Below are 21,975 nucleotides of genomic sequence, written 5' to 3' on the forward strand. Positions count from 1 at the left end.
GCTGATATAATTTTTGTTTGACTACCTTAAGATAGTTACCTTCTGAGCGTAAAGAAGGAGGTTGGGTGTTCAGGGCTGTATCGAAAACAAAATTAAGGTCTCCTGCCATAATCAACCCTCCCTCCTTAAAACTTTCCAGTTTATTCAATACTTTTCCAAAGAAGGGACGGGGTGAGAGTTAGGGCAGTAGATATTAACTAATGTATATATTTTTATTAAACATGGCACCCTTAATAAATAAATACCTCCTTTCGGAGTCCGATTCTATAGCTTTTAGAACAAAGGGGGTATTTCTGTCCTATCCTATTGCTATCCCTTGGACCTCTTATTGGGGGAGTATCCATTGAACCAGGTTGGATAATTTTTAGAGTTCAGAACAGCACTAGATGACCATTTAAAATTAGTCTCCTGCAAGAAAACAATATTTGATGACCAACTTTTCAATTCCTGCAATATTTGATACCTCTTACTGGGACTATTTAGCCCTCTAACATTATATGTAACGATCTTCAGAGGGGCCATTTTTCAAAGAAACCAGAGGTATACATCCAAGAGCGTACAGCCGCGGTATAGAGAAAAAAAATATTTTTTTTCCCAAGGGCGATCCATTCAGTGTACCAGACAATAACCAACATAACAAAACATAATCTTCCCCTTCCCATTCTCCCCCCACCCCACCCCTTTACACAACCCACCTCCCTCCTCCCTCCCCTTCATACATTGAATCTCAATGTTATAATCCACCAGGCCAGTGCCTATTGCCAGGCCCTAGACCTTGTTGGGCTGTAAATGCACAAATGGGCCCCGGGCCTCACTCCCCATCGGGGGTGGACCCGGGGGCACATACGGGCACTGCCGGACTCTCAGTGCTTTCCCCTCCCCAAGTGAGCCTGCTTATCTTATCCCTACCTGAGAGTCTATTGCTTATTTCCTAATTTTTCTACCTTGTTCCCACCCGAGGGCGTATTATTTATATTACATTTCTGCCATTTTCCCTTTCCCGCCTCTTCTTCTCCCTTTTTACTAAGAGGCCACTATACTCTATTCCATGACTGATTTTTAAGTTTCTGCCATTCTGGAGGTTTCTTTTCCCAGTTTTCTATATTAATGCATGTCAGCTCTAGTTTGCTACAAAATTCTTTCAAGTCCTCTGAAAATCGCAAGGTAGCTTGATATTCCTTGGTTTTTAGCTATCAGGCATGCTGAAAAACCCCATCTAAAAAAAATCTTCTTCTCTAAGTTATTTATTAGGGGTTTCAAAGCCCTCTTGCGAGCTAATGTCTCCTGTGATAAATCCGAAAAAATAAGCAATGTAGCTCTGTCATATTTAATGGCTTCAGGGCTTCTCGTACCTTGCTGAACTTGTTGTTTAACTTCATATTGGGCGAATCTCACTATTACGTCTCTCACCATCTTAGATGGTGACTTTGTTGTTGTTTGTATTCTATGTATTCTATCAAAAGCTATAGGGGATGTTACTTCTTTTTTCATTATTTTATTAAACACTTCATGGGCCAGAGGAAATACAGAGTGGGAATACGCTGGAGGGTGAGAGGCTCCAGCAATGAAAAACTCCGCCGCAAGACGCCGCTCCGGAATCTGCCTTCCCACCGGCCATAAACAATAGCTGCTGCTCGTCCCCCCTCTGCCGCCCCCCCCCCCCTAATCTCTCGGGATCCGAAGGGAGACACGGAACGGACAGCAACAGATAAGCTAAGTACTGTATTCCTGTGCAAGTCTGAGTTGCCTGAAATGAATAGAAGATAGTATATCTAAACTGCCAGAGGTAACAGAAAGGACTGTAATAGCAGTAAAGGGACAGCATGAAAGACGATCTACTTTCTCTCTGGGACAGATAATTCAGACCAGCACTGCGCTTGTTACTGGATCTATCTACAAACAGACATAAGACATAAAGACACCAGGTTGCATTGTCTTAGAAAAATTGCATGACTTCTATTAATGTTCTGAAAGTGTTCAGTGGGATATCAGACTTCTCCCTCTACCTCTCTGGAAGCAGCATAACAGCAGTTTCTTTTTTTTTGTAGGCTAGGACACACTAAGGAAGATAAATGAATGCAGGAGATAAGATAAGTACTGTCTGTCTCTGCAAAATTCAGTCGCTTTAATAAGAACATGCCTAAACTACCATGGGTAGTAGAACTGGTGCAAAAGTAAAGAGATAGCACGAATGATGACATATGTTGTTCCTGTGATATTCAATTCAGACTAATATTGTACTGGTTGCTGAGACTCTCTGTGAATAGATATAAGATACCAGGTGGGAATGAGGGAAATGCGCAGAGTAATAGCCTGAATATTATTAACTAGACTGAAAGCGGCCAGTGAGGATGAAATGAGCTTGATATAAGATATGCATGATGGAATGAATGAACAACTCCTTAGCTGACTGCTTTCAGAAAATTAATCAGGATCTATAAATGGAATGATAGGTGGTTAATATAAGGTAACCCCTGGTAAAAATAAATAAATAAATAAATAAAATCGCATGGTACTCCCGCATAGCCACTCTAAAATCGCATATTTTCCAATATATGAGTAGCGATGCAACTCGGTTGAGTAATACATCTACAGCATGTAGGAAACGGCATGAAGGAGAGCACATGCATGAAAAGCGATCCCACTTTTTCCATCTACATATTTTTCTTGGGAGCTCAGCAGGAATCCTCCAGAGTAAACATTACCGTACATAGTTCGTACGTCCCTATAAAATACGATGACCTGCCAATATACCTGCTAATATAGAGGTAAAACACCAGGAGAGGCATAATAACGGGGGAAACCCCCTAAACCCCCTATTAACCCATTAGTGAAGTTACGACATGTGACTTATAGGTGTCTATTAAGGGAATAGGGACGGAGGACGCTATCGTGTAATAGATAAATCTGACTACGGTGCGACTTGCTGTTTCTCTGTTCTCTTTCCTTTTTTTTTTTTCTCTCTCCAAAAATTCCACCACGGAAAGCACTATAAAACAAGATATGACTCAAGGAGCCAGCCCAAGAGGAGGAGGGAAGGAAAAGGTACCTCCAAATCTTGGAGGAAAAAGGGGGGCGGAAAAAACAGCAGGGGAGACCCCGGACCAGTCCAGAGATGAACTGACAATGGAAAGCGAATTGGAACTAAGCAAAAATGAAGATCAAAGGATGGAAGATCAGGGAATAACAAAAGGTTTCATGAGGGAGATGCTCCAAAAATTGGAAAACTCAATAAGATCAGATATCAGTCAACTAAGAAGTGACCTTGGTCATATGTTAATGAGAGTTGAAGCTGTAGAAGAAAGAACTGAGAATCAAGAACAGAAGTTAAACAAAGTACAGACGCAAGTTAAATTAATTTCTCAGAACCAGAGAAGAATGCTTTATCGACTCGAAGACCAAGAAAATAGAAATAGAAGACTAAACCTGAGAATAAGAAATGTCCCAGAAAATAAGAAAGAAGATCTAAGGGAGGTTCTGAAAGATATACTTCGCCCCATACTAGACAATGCAGAGGGGGTACTCCCTCTGTTAGAGAGGGTGCATCGGGTTGGGAGGATAGGACTGGAAGAAACAGGAAGAGGAAGACCCCGCGATATTATCGTAAGGTTGGAACAGTACGAGGATAAAGCGGAGATCTGGAGGAAATTAAGGGGAAAACCCCCATTAAAATATGCGGAAACAGAAATACAAATCTTCCCGGACCTAGCATTTGAGACCCTATCCAGAAGACGTCTCCTAAAACCTCTCTTGGAACAGTTGAGAGTACGGAACATTAGATACAGATGGGGCTTTCCGGCTTGCCTGTTGGCATTCAAAGATGGAATAACAGCTAAATTAAGCTTCCCTGAAGAGTTAAGAGAATTCTGTGAAAAACTGGAGATTCAAACTCCAAGTCTACCCGGCTGGACAGACGAGCTTGAGGAAATGCTTTAAATGTCACCCAATTCAAATGATAAATCAGAAGTGGAAGAGACAGGGATCTTGGGGGAGACGGGGGGGGAGGGGCGGAGAGTTAGGGGGATATATGTGATCTGACCGGTTGGGGGGGCAGTCCCATCCCCACCCCTACGAGGAGATACATCAAAGTAGGGAGGGAAAGGAGGCAACAGGCGAACCCCACCTTGGAGCATTAAGACTTAGAAATGGCCAGAGATTTGAGGCCAATTGATAAGTCGAGGGCTGCAAGATGGCCAAAACAGGGGGGGGGGGGAGGAGGTGGGAGGGAAGGTGGGATATAGGAGGAAAGGGGAGGGGGATGGGGAGGTGGGCGGGAGAGAGGGGTACAGGAGGGAAGGGGAGGGAGGAAGATGTCAGTAGTGAAACCCTGAGGGAAAGAAGAAAGGAAGGAAAAGAAAAAAGAAAACATGGTCAGGACAGAGAATATGGATAAAAGGAAATTGGAATTAAATTTCCTGTCTTATAATATTAGGGGGCTCAACACAGCAAAAAAGAGGCATAAAATCCTGGTAGAATTAAAACAGCTAGAGGCAGATGTGATCTTTCTCCAGGAGACACATATAACACATACGTCAAGGAGTAGGCTTTACTCTAAAGACCACCCGAAATGGTACTATGGTGATACGATCTCAAAGAGGGCAAGAGGAGTAGCAATAGGATTCGGTAAAGATATTCGATTCACTGTAGAAGGAAGAGAAGCAGACCCAGAAGGAAGATATTTATTTCTGAAAGGAAAATTAGGAAATATTAGGTACACACTGGCTAACATTTACTCCCCAAATAAAAACCCTATAAATTTTGTGAGGGGAATACTGGCCAAAGTACAAGAATTTAAAAGTGGCCATGTAGTTATAATGGGAGATCTAAATCTCTGTCTAGACCCCGTACTTGACAGCACGTCCCGGGTACTGGGAAGGAATAGCACTCAATTAAAAAGGTTAATTCAAAATTTGAATAAAAACCAACTAGTAGATGTATGGAGGGCACAACACCCCAAAATAATGGACTATACATTCTTCTCCCCAGTACACGGGACGTACTCAAGGATTGATTATATTCTTGTGGAACACAGAGCCCTAGAGATGGTACTAGAAACAAGTATAGAAATAACAACACAGTCAGATCACGCGCCTTTAAAAATGAAAATGCAGATTCCCGGACAAAGTAAATGTTTCTCTAGGTGGCGACTAAATGACACGCTGATTCTTGATAAGGAGGGGGGGGAAGTAGTGAGTAAGGAATTAGAGAAGTACTTTCTGATGAATGAGACCGAAGGAATCTCTGGGCAGGCTCTGTGGGATGCCCATAAGGCGTATATTCGGGGGATCTTGATTGCACGAGGCTCGCAGAAAAAAAAAGAACGGATAGAGAGGGGCAATAAACTCAGAGAGGAAATCCTCAGAATAGAACAACAACATAAAATGGGGCTTGCAGATAAAAAGCTATATCAAAAATTAACGTCCAGGAGAGAAGAACTACGTGGGTTAATGGAACAAGAAACTAAAAAATATTACAATCAACTTAATAAAGTGAGGTATCAAGAAGAAAACAAACCCACTAAATATCTAGCCAGAATGCTCCAAAAGAAAAAAGCTATGAACTACATAGAGAAAATTCAAACAGAAACAGGGGACATGGTATACTCTTCAAAAGAAATAGCCGAATCATTCAAAACATACTACGGGAAATTATATGCGGTAAAAAACAACTTGATAAATAAAGAAGGTAAACTAAAAGAAATCGAAAAATATTTAAATAAGGCGAGACTCCCCAGGATCAGTGAAATGGATAAAGAATATTTAGAAAACCCCATAACGGAAGCAGAAATAAATGAGGCATTAGCAGAATCAGCCCCTGGGAAAAGCCCGGGACCAGACGGTCTGACAATTAGTTACTATAAGAGGTTTAAGAATATCCTAGTACCGAAACTCTGTAAGTATATGAACGGGATTGGGACAGAGTACGCCATGAGTAAAGAGGCGCTATCTGCCTCAATAACGATCATACGGAAAGAAGGAAAAGACGAGACCAAGTGCGCAAGTTACAGACCAATATCACTCCTAAATGAGGATACTAAAATGTTTGCTAAGGTATTAGCAAATAGAATGAAAAAAGTAATGAATACACTAGTACATCCGGATCAGACTGGGTTTATCCCCGGGAGAGAGGGAAAGGATAATGGGGTGAGAACCTTATTAATTCTATCTCAAAGGAAGAAGACGGAACCCCCGGTGCTACTATTATCAACAGATGCCCAAAAGGCCTTTGATAGAGTCGATTGGGGATTTATGTTCCAGACAATGGATAAAATGGGCATTGGCCCTAGGATGGCCAAATGGATTAAAATGATGTATGATCACCCGGCAGCGACTGTAAACATCAACGGGTTGCCCTCCTCTTCCTTTGAGATGGAAAATGGGACCAGACAGGGATGCCCACTGTCTCCTCTTCTTTTTGTGCTCTCGTTAGAACCCCTACTCGCGACAATCAGAAACAATCCGGAAATAATCGGAATTAAGGCAGGGCAAGAGGAACATAAACTTGCAGCATATGCAGACGACGTGTTGTTCTATATAAGTAATCCGGTAGATTCTCTGCCCAAGATAACAAAGGCCCTGGAGGAGTACGGGAAACTATCAAACTTCAAAATCAACCAAACAAAATCTGAAATCCTCAATATAAATGTAGGTGAGATGGAAGTACAACTAATCCAAGAACAAAGTAAATTTAAATGGACAAAAGATTTGAAATACCTGGGAGTTAAACTGGCAAATACTCTGGATAAGATATACCGCCTAAATTTTATCCCTCTATTAAATGAAATAAAAACCGAACTCAGAAGAGCAAGTAATAGACCGATCTCGTGGATAGGCAGAATAAATGTGTTTAAAATGTTTATTCTTCCAAAAATTGTATATAAATTCCAGATGTTGCCGGTTGAAATTTCACCCAGCAATTTCAAAAAATTAAATTCAATAATGAGTAAATATATATGGAACAATAAAAAACCTAGGATCTCCCTTGGAGTATTAAAACAAGAAAAAGGGAGGGGAGGATTAGCGGTCCCCGATTTACAGTTTTACTATCAGGCGGTAGTCTTATCAAGAATTGTCGAATGGGTAAAAGGGAAAAAAAAAGAGGAAAAAAGATGGGTTAATTTAGAATATATATATAGTAAAGCACAATTAAATAAGATAATATGGAATCCCCCAAAATACAGGGCACTAGATATAGACACAAATAAGATAACACAGATTGCACTGAAGATATGGGATAAGGAGTATAAAAGATTAAATGGACACTATAATTCACCACTGATAACTTTAAAAGACAATGAATACTTCCCACCGGGTAGAGGGGTGATAGGAGGGAACTGGATAAGATTAGAGGGGTCACAAATAAAAGATATAATTAAAAAAAGGGAAACTCCTTTCACATGAAGAGTTAGTGCACATGGGATTCATGAGAAGGGATAGGTGGCGATATCTCCAGCTGACCCGTTTCATAGAAAAACTACCCCAGCCGATTAGATCTGAAGAGGATTTGACAGGGGTGGAAAAACGTTGTACGGCTGACAGAGCAAAGGGTATAATATCAAAGCTATATGGGCTATTAATGCGGACCAGCTGGAAAGATACGCCGCCATATATAAACAAATGGGAAAGGGAATTGGGGTCACAAAAAGGTAAAGAAACAATAAATAAAATATTCAAAATGACACACTGCTCGGCAAGGGATAATAAAACAGCTGAGATGAACTACAAACTTATCTCCCGTTGGTATAACACCCCGGATAAGGTATCTAAATACCAGCAAGGCGGGACCGCCGAGTGCTGGCGGGGTTGTGGTTAAACAGGTACCATGACACACATTTGGTGGGAATGCGCTAAAATTAAGCCATATTGGGAAAAGATCCTCCAAATGATCAAGGAAATAACTCAAACAGCATTGAAACCAGACCCCTGGATAGTACTCTTTCATGGCACGGAGGGTGGGGTTAAACAATATCAGGACACAATCATCCCGCATCTATTAAACACTGCGAAAAAACTGATCCCTAAAAAATGGCGAGAGGTAGAGTGCCCAACAACATGGGAGTGGGTAGATGCGGTAGAAGAAATATATAATATGGAAAGCCTGAGTCTGAGAGAAGAAGAGGAAAGGGCAATAATTCTAAAAAAATGGAGAGGTTGGAAACAATTTAAGCGAGATTGGAGTTTCTCCGAACAATTAAGACCATAAAGACCAGGATATTAGGAGCAGGGACACTACTGACAAGGGGATAGGGGAGGGGGGGGGGGGTAATATAACTTTAATTTAATTTTAGTGAAATAATGGGAGTAAGATACAAGAATAGTTTTAAGAACATGAAATAAAAGTTGTATAAACATTTTACATTTAATTATACAAGTAAGTAACAAGAAAATAGCAATAACAATGATGTGAAGATTAATCCCAAGAGACAACAATGAACGTCAAGTTGATTTATAGTCTCAGGTAAAGATTCGCTGATGTGGAAAAAAAAAAAAAGAAAAAAAAAGAAACACTTCATGGGCCACGGTTTCCAGATCATTCCTTTTCATGGATTCTGGCAACCCACAAATTCTTAAGTTGTTTAGTCTATTCCTATTTTCTTGGTCTTCCAACTTATATTGGATATTCCTCATTTCTATCCATTCCAGTTCTGCCCTCTCACGCAGTTCCATCATAGCTTTTTTATGTTCTTCTAACTGTACTTCAGATTCTTCTACCCTTTTTAATACATTCTGAATATCTGCTCTAGTTGCATTCAGTTCACCTTTGATCTTGCATTCTAGATGTGACATCATCTCTGTCATATCCTGTTTGGTAGGAAGTAATTGGGAGTTATCTCCTTCCTTTTCTACTTCCTTCTTTTTCCATCTCCTTTTGTTGATGTTGTTGTTCTTTCTGACATTTCTGTGGAATTTTCCCTTCCTCGGTGGCAGGATTTTTATTTGCCTGCCCTTCCGAAGGAGGGAGTATTTCTTCCATCTACTTCCTGTTTAACCCTTTGATCTACCTTACCCTGCTCCAAATATGTTTTTATGGAGTTCCCTTTCCCACTTTATGTTTGATTAGCTTTAGCTCCCCTCCTAACCACTGCACCCTCCTACAGATCCACCCACTTATTAATTTTATGTAAATTACCTGATATTTTACTCATTCACCCTATCGTTCTTCAAATATTATAAATGTGTTCAGTGTCCAGTATTGCTACAAAGAGTTAATCCAGCTCTGAGCAATCCTCAGATAGGTTTGTGCCACCACATCCCCCACTGCTGTAACTGACATCTGATTTTCTTATCTCATGAATATCATGAGAGAGAGAGAGAGAGAGAGCGAGAGAAATGATTTCAGCTTCATATCCCCCTCCTTTCTTCTCCAGCTCTCTCAGGATTGGCTGCTCCATGCCTCAGCATGATTGGGCATGCTGAAATCATGTGGTGCCTTTCCTGAGTTTTGACTGCATGTTACTCAAAACACAGGACTAGGAGAGTGTAGAGGTGTGTGACATCACGACTCTGCCCACCAAGCTCCAGCAAAGAGATCCACCCACCGATTCCAGAGTTTTATCCCTATAGCGGCCATTTACAGTGTGCTATTGGCATGGAGCGAGATAGAACAGGGCTCTGTTCAGTGCTGCTAGTGAGTTTGTGTGGTATAGTGTGCTATTGTGCTCCTATTGTCAGTATCAATGTCAGTTTAGTGTGAATCTAGTGATATTTCATTGTGAGTGTACTGTGACCATTCATTTTTACTTTAATATCAGTTTTGGGAGTGTAGTGTGATCATAAATTTTTACTTTTTGTGTCAGTTTATTTTGTATGGGCAGGTTTCCTGCAGTGTATATCTGTGCGTTACTGCACATTTAATGCAGCGTATATCCGAGTGTTACATGCACATTTTAGCGCAGCATAAATCAGTGCATTTCTGCACATTTAATGCAGTATATATCTGTGTGTTACTGTGCATTTAACGCAATACATATCCGTGCATTACTGAACGTTTAATGCAGAATATATCAGTGCATTACTGCATGTTTAATGCAGTATATATCCGTGTATTACTGCATGTTTGACGCAGTATATATCAGTGCATTACTGCACACGTAATGCAGTATGTATCAGTGCATTGCTGCATGTTTAACGCAGTATATATCTGTGCGTTACTGCACATTTCATATAGTATATATCTGTGCATTACTGCACATTTAACGCAGTATATATCTGTACATTACTGGATGTTTAACGCAGTATATATCAGTGCATTACTGCACGTTTGACGCAGTATATATCAGTGCATTACTGCACGTTTAATGGAGCCTATATCTGTGCATTACTGCACATTTGACGCAGTATATATCAGTGCATTCCTGCAAGTCTAACGCAGTATATATCCGTGCATTACTGCACATTTCATGCAATATAAATCCCTGCATTACTGCAGATTTAACATAGTATATGTGAGCTGCATTACTGTATGTTTAACGCAGTATATATCTGTGCGTTACTGCATGTTTAATGCAGCACATATCAGTGCTTTACTGTACGTTTAACTCTGTATATATCCGTGTGTTACTGCACATTTATTGCAGTATATATCAGTGTGTTTCTGTATGTTTAAAGCAGTATATATTAGTGTATTACTGCACATTTCATGCAGTATATATCCGTGCATTACTGTATGTTTAACGCAGTATATATCTGTGCATTACTGCACATTTAATGCAGTATATAGCCATTTGTTTCTGGATGTTTAATGCAGTATATATCCATGCGTTATTACACGTTTATTGCAGTATATACCAGTGCGTTACTGCACTATTAACACTGAATATATCCATGCGTTACTGCAAGTTTAACACAATTATTATATCAGTGCTTTTACTGCACATTTAACATGGTATATATATATATATATATATCCATGCATTATTGCACATTTATTGTAGTATATCTGAGTTGTGTTACAGCACGTTTAATGCAGTATATATCTGTGCATTACTGCACGTTTAACACAGTATATATCAGTGTGTTTCTGTAGGTTTAAGGCACTATATATCAGTGCATTACTGCACATTTAATGCAGTATATATCCCTGTGTTACTGGATGTTTAACACAGCATACAGCTTTGCTCATACGTTTACATACCCTGGCAGAATATATGATTTCTTGGCCATCAGAGAATATAAATGATAACACAAAAACATTTCTTTCACTCATGGTTAGTATTTGGCTGAAGCCATTCATTTTCAATCAACTGTGTTTACTCTTTTTAAATCATAATCACAACAGAAACTTCCCAAATGACCCTGATCAAAATTTTACATACCCTGATGATTTTGGTCTGATAACATGCACACCAGTTGACACAGGAGTTTGAAAGGCTATTAAAGGTAACCATCCTCACCTGTGATCTGTTTGCTTGTAATTAGTGTGTGTTTATAAGGCTGCTTTCACACTGGGGCGGTGCGGGCATCGGCGGTAAAGCGCCACTATTTTTAGCGGCGCTTTAACGTCGTTTTAGCGGCGGTCTGCGGGCCCTAGTGGGGTGGTTTTAACCCTCGCTAGTGGCCGAAAAAGGGTTAAACCCGCCCGCAAAGCGCCGCTGCAGCGGCGCTTTGCCGGCGGTATTGCCGCGCTGTCCCATTGATTTCAATGGGTAGGAGCGGTTTAGGAGCGGTGAATACACCGCTCCTTCACCGCTCCAAAGATGCGGCTAGCAGGACTTTTTTCACTGTCCTGCTAGTGCACCGCCCCAGTGTGAAAGCCCTCCGGCTTTCACACTGGAGTGAAAGGGGCCAGTTTTTTTCAGGCACTACACAGGCGCTATTTTTAGCGCTGTAACGCCTGAATACCGCCCCAGTGTGAAAGCAGCCTTAAAGTTTCTGGACTTCTCACAGACCCTTGCATCCAGTGCTGCACTGACATTTCTGGATTCAGAGTCATGGGGAAAGCAAAAAAAATGACAAAAGATCTGTGAGAAAAGGTAGTTGAACTGTATAAAACAGGAAAGGGATCTAAAAAGATATCCAAGGAATTGAGAATGCCAATCAGCAGTGTTCAAACTGTAATCAAGAAGTGGAAAATGAGAGGTTCTGTTGAAACCAAACCACGGCCAGGTAGACTAACTAAGGTTTCAGCAACACCTGCCAAGAAAATTGTACGGGATGCAAAGAAAAACTCGCAAATAATTTCAGGTAAAATACAGGACTCTCTGAAAACATGTGGTGTGGCTGTTTCAAGATGCACAATAAGGAGGCACTTGAAGAAAGATGGGCTGCATGGTTGACTTGCCAGAAGAAAGCCATTACTATGCAAATGCCACAAAGTATCCTGCTTACAATACACTAAGCAGCACAGAGACAAGCCTCAAACCTCCTGGTCCAAAGTCATTTGGAGTGATAAGACCAAAATTGAGCTCTTTGGCCACAACCATAAATGCCACATTTGGAGATGTATCAACAAGGCTTATGATGAAAGGTGCACCATTCCTACGGTGAAACACAGAGTTGGATTGCTGATGTTTTGGGGTTGTGTGAGCTACAAAGGCACAGGAAATTTTGTCAAAGTTGTCAGCAAGATGAATGCAGTATGTTATCAAAAAATACTGGAGGAACATTTGTATTCATCAGCCAGGAAGCTGTGCATGGGATGTACGTGGACATTCCAACATGACAATGAACCAAAACACAAGGCCAAGTCGACCTGTCACTGGCTACAGCAGAATAGTTAAGGTTCTGGGGTGGCCATCTCAGTCTCCTGACCTAAATATCATTGAGCCACGCCGGGGAGATCTCAAACGTGCAGTTCATGCAAGACAGCCCAAAAATGTATCACCTGAGAAGATAGAGTCTCATCCACAAATACCACAAAAGACTTCAAGCTATCATTGATGTTAAAGGGGGCAATACAAGGTATTAAGAACTGGGGTATGTAAACTTTTGATCAGGGTCATTTGGGTAGTTTCTGTTGTGATTATAATTTAAAAAGAGTAAACGCAGTTACATAGTAAGGTTGAATAAAGTCTCCAGTCCAACCTGAGTGAGTGTCTACAATTGTCCCTATCCCTGAACATTGCACACTCACATCAGTCCCTACCCTCAAGGAGCCCACAATCCAAGGTCCCCATTCATATACTAGGGCCAATTTTGGACAGAAGCCAATTAACCTACCAGCATGTCTTTGGAGTATGGGAGGAAACTGGAGTACCTGGAGGAAACCTACACAGGCACAGGGAGAACATGAAAACTCCAGGTAGGTAGAGTGGTGGTTGGGATTCAAACCAGCAACACTTTTTACTGCTAGGTGAGAGTGCTAACCACTACACCACTGTGCTGCCCAAAAGTTGATTGATAATAAATGGGTTCAGCCAAACACTCACCATGAGCGAAAGAAAATCTTTCGTTTTATCATTCATACTGTTTGAGAAATGACCAAGAAATCATAAATTCTGCCATGGTGTGTAAAGGTATGAGCACAACTGTATATCAGTGCATTACTGTATGTTTAACACACTGATATATCAGTACGTTACTGCACGTTTAACACAGTATATATCTGTGCATTACTGCACATTTAACGCAATGTATATCAGTGCGTTACTGGAGATTTAAAGCAGTATATATCTATGCGTTACTGCAGGTTTAGCGCTGTATATATCCGTGCATTACTGCATGTTTAATGCAGTGTATATATCAGTGTGCTACTGCCCATTTAACGCAGTATATATCAGTGTGTTCCTTGATGTTTAACACAGTATATATCCATGCATTACTGCACATTTAATGCAGTATATTTAATTTGCGTTACTGCACGTTTAACACAGTATATATCCATGCGTTACTGCACATTTAATGCAGTATATTTCAGTTGCGTTACTGCGCGTTTAATGCCATATACATCAGTGAATTACTGTATGTTTAACGCAGTATATATCTGTGTGTTCCTGCATATTTAACATAGTTAATTTGAGTGCGTTACTGTATGTTTAACACAATATATATCCAATCGTTAATGCACGTTTAAAGCAGTGTATATCAGGGCATTACTGCTCATTTAACGTTCTATATATCAGTGCGTTACTGCACGTTTAATGCAGTATATATCAGTGCATTACTGAACGTTTTAACACAGTATATATCTGTGCATTACTGCATGTTTGATACAGCATATATCAGTGCATTACTGCATGTTCCTACACGTTTAACACAGTTAATTTGTGTGTGTTACTGTACATTTAACGCAGTATATATCTGTGCGTTATTGAACGTTTATTGCAGTATATATCGTGCGTTTCTGTACGTTTAAAGCAGTAAATATCAGTGCATTACTGCATGTTTAATGCTGTATATATCCGTGCGTTACTGCATGTTTAACGCAGTATATATCAGTGAATTAGGGCATGTTTAATGCAGTACACTACTTTCCATTAATTAAATCAGTTTAACGCAGTATATTTGAGTGCGTTACTGCACATTTAATGCAGTATATTTCAGTGTGTTACTGTACATTTAACACAGTATATTTCAGTGCGTTGGTGCACGTTTGCCACAGTATATTGCAGTGCATCAGTGCAGTTTTACTGCAGTATATTGTAGTGCGCCAGTGGAGTGTGTCTGTGTAGTGAGTATAAAAGGTAAAGTGCACCAAACACACCTTTCCATTGATAAGTGCATGCACGTACCCATTTCCACATCTTTATTCCATCTTGTTAATAAGCCACCCCCCCCCCCCCCCATCATTTCTGGGAGGCCAGCAAGGAGAGGCAGATGTTTCCACGGCACTGTGAGGGGGCCAGCAGTGTATATGTGTCCTATGTGTTCACAGGCAAAAGTGGATGTGGCTTCTTCCTCAGGCATCATTTGCTCTGTTTAGTGATGTTGCCCGTGCCATCAAGCCCGCGCCATCAAGCCGCAGCATGCAGAGGAGGGGGTGGACTGGCTTACTAAACAATATGATTTATTTATTTTTTTATGTTATTTTTTTGTGGTTGGACTGGATGGACTTGTGTTGGATATTATTTTTTTTTGTGGTTGAACAGGATGGACTTTTTTCAACATGAACATGTAACTACGTAACTATGTAAACCATCGTCATCCTCCTCATTCTTTGTCTCCCAAGCAGAGACTAGTGTGCTGCAACTGCCAGAGTGGCTTATTCTGCCTCCTTGTCCGCAGCTACTTCTGCCATAGCCCCAGCATCATGCATGGAGGATTCAGCTGAGTTATTTGAACACAGCATCAGCTACTTGCTCCTTGACGATGCACAACCATTACTTGATTCAGATCTTGGTTCTGAGGTTGATTAAGGTAGGAACATGAGCCTACAGAGAGGGGTGAACACTGGTAAACAACAAATTGGCAGCTGCAGGCCCAGTGTATTGCCTATTTGTCTCCAGTGATAAGATGGAGATGATGATGATGATGAGGTCACTGATGCGACTTCGGTGCCATATAGAGCAGAGGAGGAAAGTGAGGGTGAGGCACAACCCCAAAGAGGCAGCCATCATGGAAGAGTAGAGAGCAGCCACCCGATTCCACCAGATTATGGAGCTGTTATCTCCTGGCCCACTTCCCACAAGTCAGCTTTTTGGGCCTTTTTAGCACATGTGCAGCCGATCGCACTATTGCATTTTGCAAACTTTGCCTCAAGCACATCAAGCGTTGCAAAAACACCAGCCATTTGGGTACCACATGCTTGACGAGGCATTTAACCTCCCACCACTCAGCCCATTGGCAAGAGCACATAAAAGCCACACAAAAGGGAAGCATTTCTGCTCACCTTTCCAGTCTACCACCGCTATACCTCATGACTAAGGATGAGCTCAGGTCCACGTGCAGAGTCGCCAGGAAGTCGACCCAGCTCTGCGCTAATCACAGGCAGTGAGACATTGCCCCGATGCGCAGCTGCAGAAATCGGGAAATGTCTCCCTGCCTGTGATTAGCGCAGAGCTGCACTGACTTCCTGGCAGGCTCTGCACGTGGACCACGTGAACACGCCTGAGCTCATCCTTACTCATGACCTCTCAGCAGCTGACAGGGATGATGGTATAGTGTAGGGTGTTCCAGGTCCTTGCAGCACATATGCCAGTAGCACACCACTAGCTGTAGTTTAAAAAGAAAAAAAATACAGTCACTGCCACCTACATGCCCAGGGTTTAAATTCAAGCTTGTCAAAGTTGCTGGCTTTGCAACGCCTGCCTTTCCATCTGGTGGATTCTGCCCCCTTCTGCAAATTTGCAGAATGTGCTCTACCACAATGGCAGGTTCCGGGTCAATATTTATTTTTGCAAAAGGCTATTCCAGCTTTCTACCATCATGTGGAAGGCAATGCTGCGGCATCATTGGACAAGGCAGTCAGCCACAAGGTCCACATTACTGCTGACACGTGGTCCAGAAAGCATGGTCAGGGACAATATATTTTGTTCACAGCACACTGGGTAACTCTGCTTGCAACTCAGAAAGGATGCAGGAAATTTATGGACTTCACAAAGGACGGGTTTATCATTAAGTTTTATTCATAACATTTATTGAGCACGTTGCACTTTATTATTTTATATGAAATTGATTAATTGTGCACTTTATATATATATATATATATATATATATATATATATATATATATATATATATATATATATATATATATATATATATATATATATATATATATATATATATATATAATTTTTTTTTTTTACAGCCATAACAAATTTTAATATTGCAATGCTAAAAAAATTAGTATCACTTATACTAAAACATTGTTCCCACATACAAAAAGAAAAAAAAAGTCCAGAAAACTATACAGGAAACCCACAAAAAAATAAAAATAATATTATCTTGACCTCCGGTCCCTTTTTTTGTTTTTTCTGTGTTTTTGTTCATGGTTTTCTCATTGTCCCCTCTGCAGTCAGGACAGTACCATTTGCCCTTAGGTTTATAGGTAAGTCCAACATAGGAGAAATGGAACCACTCTATGGCACATTCCTCATTGTCACATCCTATCATCTCTACATAAGACATTTTATTGCACAAGCAGTATGTTGGCTCATTGGAGTCAACGACAAATGGAATCGGGGACACCTCCCTTTCCTGCTTGGCTTTGGTTCGTTTCTTCTTCTTGAAAGACTTGGCCTTCTTTTCGTTTGGTGGTTCATCACCATATTCTGTTCCAATGACCATGTGACACAAGTCCCAACTGTTGCGCTGCCTGCGAGGTCTCCGGGTAGAATGCTTGGCTGTATTGGATTCAGATTTGGACTTTTCTGAAGAAGGTTTTTCACCTTCATCCTGTTCAAAAAAGCCTTTGCCAAGGGCATCAATCTGCTTAGTCCTATTTTCTATCTTACATCAGAGGGGGGCGGGGTCACCCATACGTCACTGGGGAAACCCATGGCTTCCCTCATCAGCGTCAGAGGGGCGCGGGGTCAGGTGACAGGTGGCCCCGCCCTCCTAATATAAGAAACGTCAGCGCTGGGATCCCCGCAGTGGAGACAAAAGACGGATGTATGGACAGCGCTGGACTGAAAATCACCCGTAGCTGGATCAGATCAGCCATCGCTGGGCCCCGGAGAGATGATCCATCGCTGGATAGCAAGAGTGGATTACCACCGCTGGAATCTTTTTTTTATTTTTAATAAAGGAATTTTTCAAAAGTGTGTTTGTCTTATTTAACCATTTTTACACTTTCTTTGTGAAATGGTAGGGGTACTTTTTCCCCTCTTACCATTTCAAACAGGGAGGGCAGGATCTGGGGGTCCCCTTGTTAAAGGGGGCTTCCAGATTCTGATAAGCCCCCCGCCCAGAGACCCCCACAACCACCGGCCAGGGTTGTGGGGATGAGGCCCTTCTCCACATCAACATGGGGACATGGTGCTTTGAGGGGTCACAGATTCCCAAAGCATCCTCCCAATGTTGAGGGCATGTGGCCTGGTACGGTTCAGGAGGGGGGGCGCTCTCTCATCCCCCCTCTTTTCCTGCGGCCTGCCAGGTTGCGTGCTCGGATAAAGGGTCTGGTATGGATTTTTAGGGGGACCCCCATGTCAATTTTTTTTTTAATTTGATGCGGGGTTCCCCTTAATATCCATACTAGACCTGAAGGGCCTGGTAATTGAATTTAGGGGAACCCCCACGCTTTTTTTTTTTTTTTATCAATGAATGAATTGTCGTTAATACAGAGAACACTCATTGAGTGTTCTCTGTATTACGGGAGCCGACAATGGAAAGTGATTTTAAAAGACTTTTTTTCCTTGCGAAATTACACTTTGTGCAGGGACAGTTCTAAGCACGGGAAACATGCGCCCCTTCACAGGCATACTATAGACACGCCCCAGGTATGAAATTTAAAGAAATATTACACTTTTATTGTTTCACTTTAATCATTATTAAAATCACTGCTCCTGAAAAAATGGCAGTTTTTAAAACGCAGGAAATGTTTGGGGACCCAGGTCCCCAAACACTTTTTAGGACAGTAACTTGCATATTAGCCTTTAAAATTAGCACTTTAGATTTCTCCCATAGACTTGTATAGGGTGTTCCAGCTTTTCCAATTTGCCGCAAACAGCCCAAATTGTTCACTGTTCGCTGAACAGGCGAACAGGCAATGTTCGCGTTGAACATGAGTTTGACTCGAACTCGAAGCTCATCCCTACTGATAAGGGTCCTGGGTGCACAGAACCTCAAAGGCATTAGGTTTTTCTAAGGTCATGGTAGATGATATGGAGTGGAAATAGTGTTTGAATTGGAGGTAAGAAAAGAAGAGCTGTTTTGGTATATCATATTTGTTTTGAAACTCTGGGAGGGGTAATAGTTTACAGGTCAGCGGGTGAACTAAGTGGTGAAGTTGGAATATGCCCGCTCTAAACCATGGAAACATATTCATCGCAGAGAGATCTGGCAGGTCGGGGTTGAAAATAACATTCAAAAGGGGTGGGCATGGAGAAGAGAGAGAGAACTTCCTGTGCCATTTTTTCCAAGTGGACAAGGTAAACAGCATTCGTGCAAGATTTATGCCTCTAAGGCAGTGTTTCTCAAATCCAGTCCTCAGGCCCCCCCAAGAGGTCATGTTTTCAGGATTTCCCTCAGATGAAACGGCTGTGGTAATTGCTAAGGCAGTGAAAATGATCAAATCACCTGTGAAAAATAATGGAAAACCTGAAAACATGACCTGTTGGGGGGGCCTGAGGACTGGATTTGAGAAACACTGCTCTAAGGCAAGGCCAATTCTTGCTTCCATCAAGCGTACCTGTGTAGGGTTATGGTGTGAAGGCACCACCGACACCCAAAGCCCAATTTTTCCGCACCTGTTATTTCTATCCAAAGTCTGTGAAAGAGACACCAGACTTTATTCAAAAATCTTTTTCCGAGTGCACTAAATTGTGTCTTCGTCATACAGACTAGCTCCCCAAGCCGTTGTTGAGATAAAGATTAGGGTCCCATTCACACCTATGCGAATTAGATGCGGCTTACACCGCATCCAATTCGCAGGACATTTTAAAATATGCGCATTGCCCAAATACACTGTGCGTTTTCTGAGCATTGCGGTGCGAATTACAAGCATATTATCTGCTATGGGAATGCATCTGATTCGCAGATGCATTCCGTTCTGAACAGCAATTCTCTCCTTCTCCTCACTACACCTCCCCCTCTCCCTGCTCACTGATCCGTAGCTACAATGGAGAGGAACCGCTGAACAGCTGTTTTTTTTTCTCTTTGCAGAGAAAATGGAGCTGGAATTCGCACCAAACACATATGAACCCAGCCTAAGGGGGAGATTTACTAAAACTGGTGCACTCAGAATCTGATGCAGCTGTGCATGGTAACCAATCAGCTTCTAGGTTTTAGCTCTCGTTCACACTGAACACAGCTTTGAAATCGTGAAACTTCATCTGAGCTCACGTGATTTCAAAGCCACATTTCAGTCCGACTTTGGGGGCAACTGGAAAGACATCTTTACGGGTTCTTTCACAGATGTCCATTGAAGTCACCAAAATGGAAAATTGAAATCAAATACATACCATAATTTTCCTTTCTTGTCGAGTTCCATGGCAGCACAGCTGGGTACAGGCTCCACACCGCCCATGCCTCCAGGACTTAACTCATATACATTTGAGCCCAACTACAGCCTCGGCATTCTGTAACTATTCCTACCAAGCTGGGTGAGATCTGTGCTGTCATGGAGCTCCTCGGGAAAGGAAAATTATAGTAAGTATTTGAATTCAATTTTCTGTTTTCCTGACAGTTCCATGGCAGCACAGCTGGAAACTAACTAACCAAAACAGGGGAGGGATAATTCTACACAATCCTCAATTTTGACTAAAAAAACAGAAGCCAAGATGCCTCTGCCAAACTCAACTGTCATTAAGCCATGAATATGAATCTTTTGGTGCCCACGTAGCTGCCTTGCAGTTTCAGACACTCGGCCTGCTGCCACTCTCCAGGTCAAGACCCTTTTAGTGAAGAGTGCCCTGATTATCCTGGTACATCCAACCCTTTCAACTTGTATGCCAAGGAGATGAGCTTTACCAACCAAGAGGCAATAATCTTGCTGGAAACTGTAAAATCATTATGTGTTCCACCTGGAATGACAAACAGATGCTCCGACTTCCTGATGGCAGAAGTCGCCTTGATTAAACATTTTAAAGCATGGCTCACATTCAAGGGCTAATTTCTTGAGTACTCCCCAAAAGGAATGTTGTGTGATATGGACCCCGAAGGTCAGTTCAGGCACAAAATTTAAACATTGGCACAATACTAAGCAAACATGAAAAGCCACCAACAGGTTATTGCCATGTGTGAAAAAACAAAGAATTACTCTGTGTACTTGTTATGCAGAGTACTCCCTGTGGAGGAGCTCAGGCTATGCATAGAGCCTGCAGGGAGAAAGGCACCACAATACCCAGAAATGCAGCATTCATTTGGATACAAAGCATTTTTCAAATTTAGCTCACCTAACCTCCGTCATCCGACCGTAAACACCATCACAGCTGGGTGCGCGTTCATAGGGGAGACTCTGCCAACACCGCTGCCCATATTACATGGACCCAGCAGACCCCAGACAAGGCTGTTAGCCCTGATAAAAGCTGCCCCGAAGACCAGCAATGGGGCACATTTAGCCGAGACACCAGGGATTTTGCCCAGTCTAGTCCACACATGGATGGACAGCCAGCCATTTAGACCAGCCAGGTAGAGGAGCACACCTAGGTCCTGTGCATAGGAGGAAAAAAGAAGAATGCAGAGACTGTAGGTGGGCTCAAATGTATATGAGTTAAGTCCTGGAGATATGGGGGGGGGGGGCCTATACTCAGCTGTGCTGACATGGAGCTGTCAGGAAAGTACTTTGCCATGCAGCACCAATTTCCAAAAGTTGTTTCTGCACTACTGTGCGGGAACAACTTTTGGAAATCGGTGCAGCGCTGCAAAGTCGGCATTGTACCCATTGGGATGGTGCCATTATATTATGAGGCATAATGAGTCTTTAGAATCATGTCATTTTTTCCACAACTTTTTGGAAAAGATTACATCTTAAAATACATTCTGCTACTCCTCCTGAGTATGGCGATACCACATGTGTGAGACTTTTACACAGCCAGGCCACATACAGAGGCCCAACATGCAGGGAGCACCATCAGGTGTTCTAGGAGCATAAATTACACATCTAATTTGACTACCTATTATACTTTTGTGAGACACTAATGGGCACTGTAGTGTCACTGATGTGCACTGTAGTGGCATGGATGAGAACTGATGCAGCGACCCCATTGCCATTAAACAAGCTTGTGAAATTGTTTTATATTTTGTATCTTAATAAAATTGTTATATTTGTATTACATTGTTATTGTATTACAATGAATTCAGCTACCATTATATTTTTGGAGGCACCGTAAAAAATCCTTATGTTCTTTTCTGTACCAGTAAATGCTTTCTCTGGGATGTGGTGCCGATAATATACTGGGTGTTCCCTGGCCATTGGACCAATCACAATTTTGTTACC

At 41.8% G+C, this 21,975-nt stretch overlaps 1 protein-coding gene and 1 pseudogene across 2 annotated transcripts in view; one reads left to right on the plus strand and one right to left on the minus strand.

Moving 5' to 3' along the window:
• The window catches only part of LOC143996716 (C-C chemokine receptor type 5-like), a 375,898-nt gene that overhangs the window by 270,019 nt on the left and 83,904 nt on the right, over nucleotides 1-21,975 (plus strand). The window lies entirely within an intron of this gene.
• LOC143998056 (inhibitor of growth protein 2 pseudogene) overlaps nucleotides 16,807-21,975 on the minus strand; it is a 37,278-nt pseudogene continuing 32,109 nt past the window's right edge.

This window comes from Lithobates pipiens, unplaced genomic scaffold, assembly GCF_037356315.1.
Source record: "Lithobates pipiens isolate NorthernLeopardFrog02 unplaced genomic scaffold, aLitPip1_a1.2 Scaffold_19, whole genome shotgun sequence".
NCBI classification, from domain to species: Eukaryota; Metazoa; Chordata; class Amphibia; order Anura; family Ranidae; genus Lithobates; species Lithobates pipiens.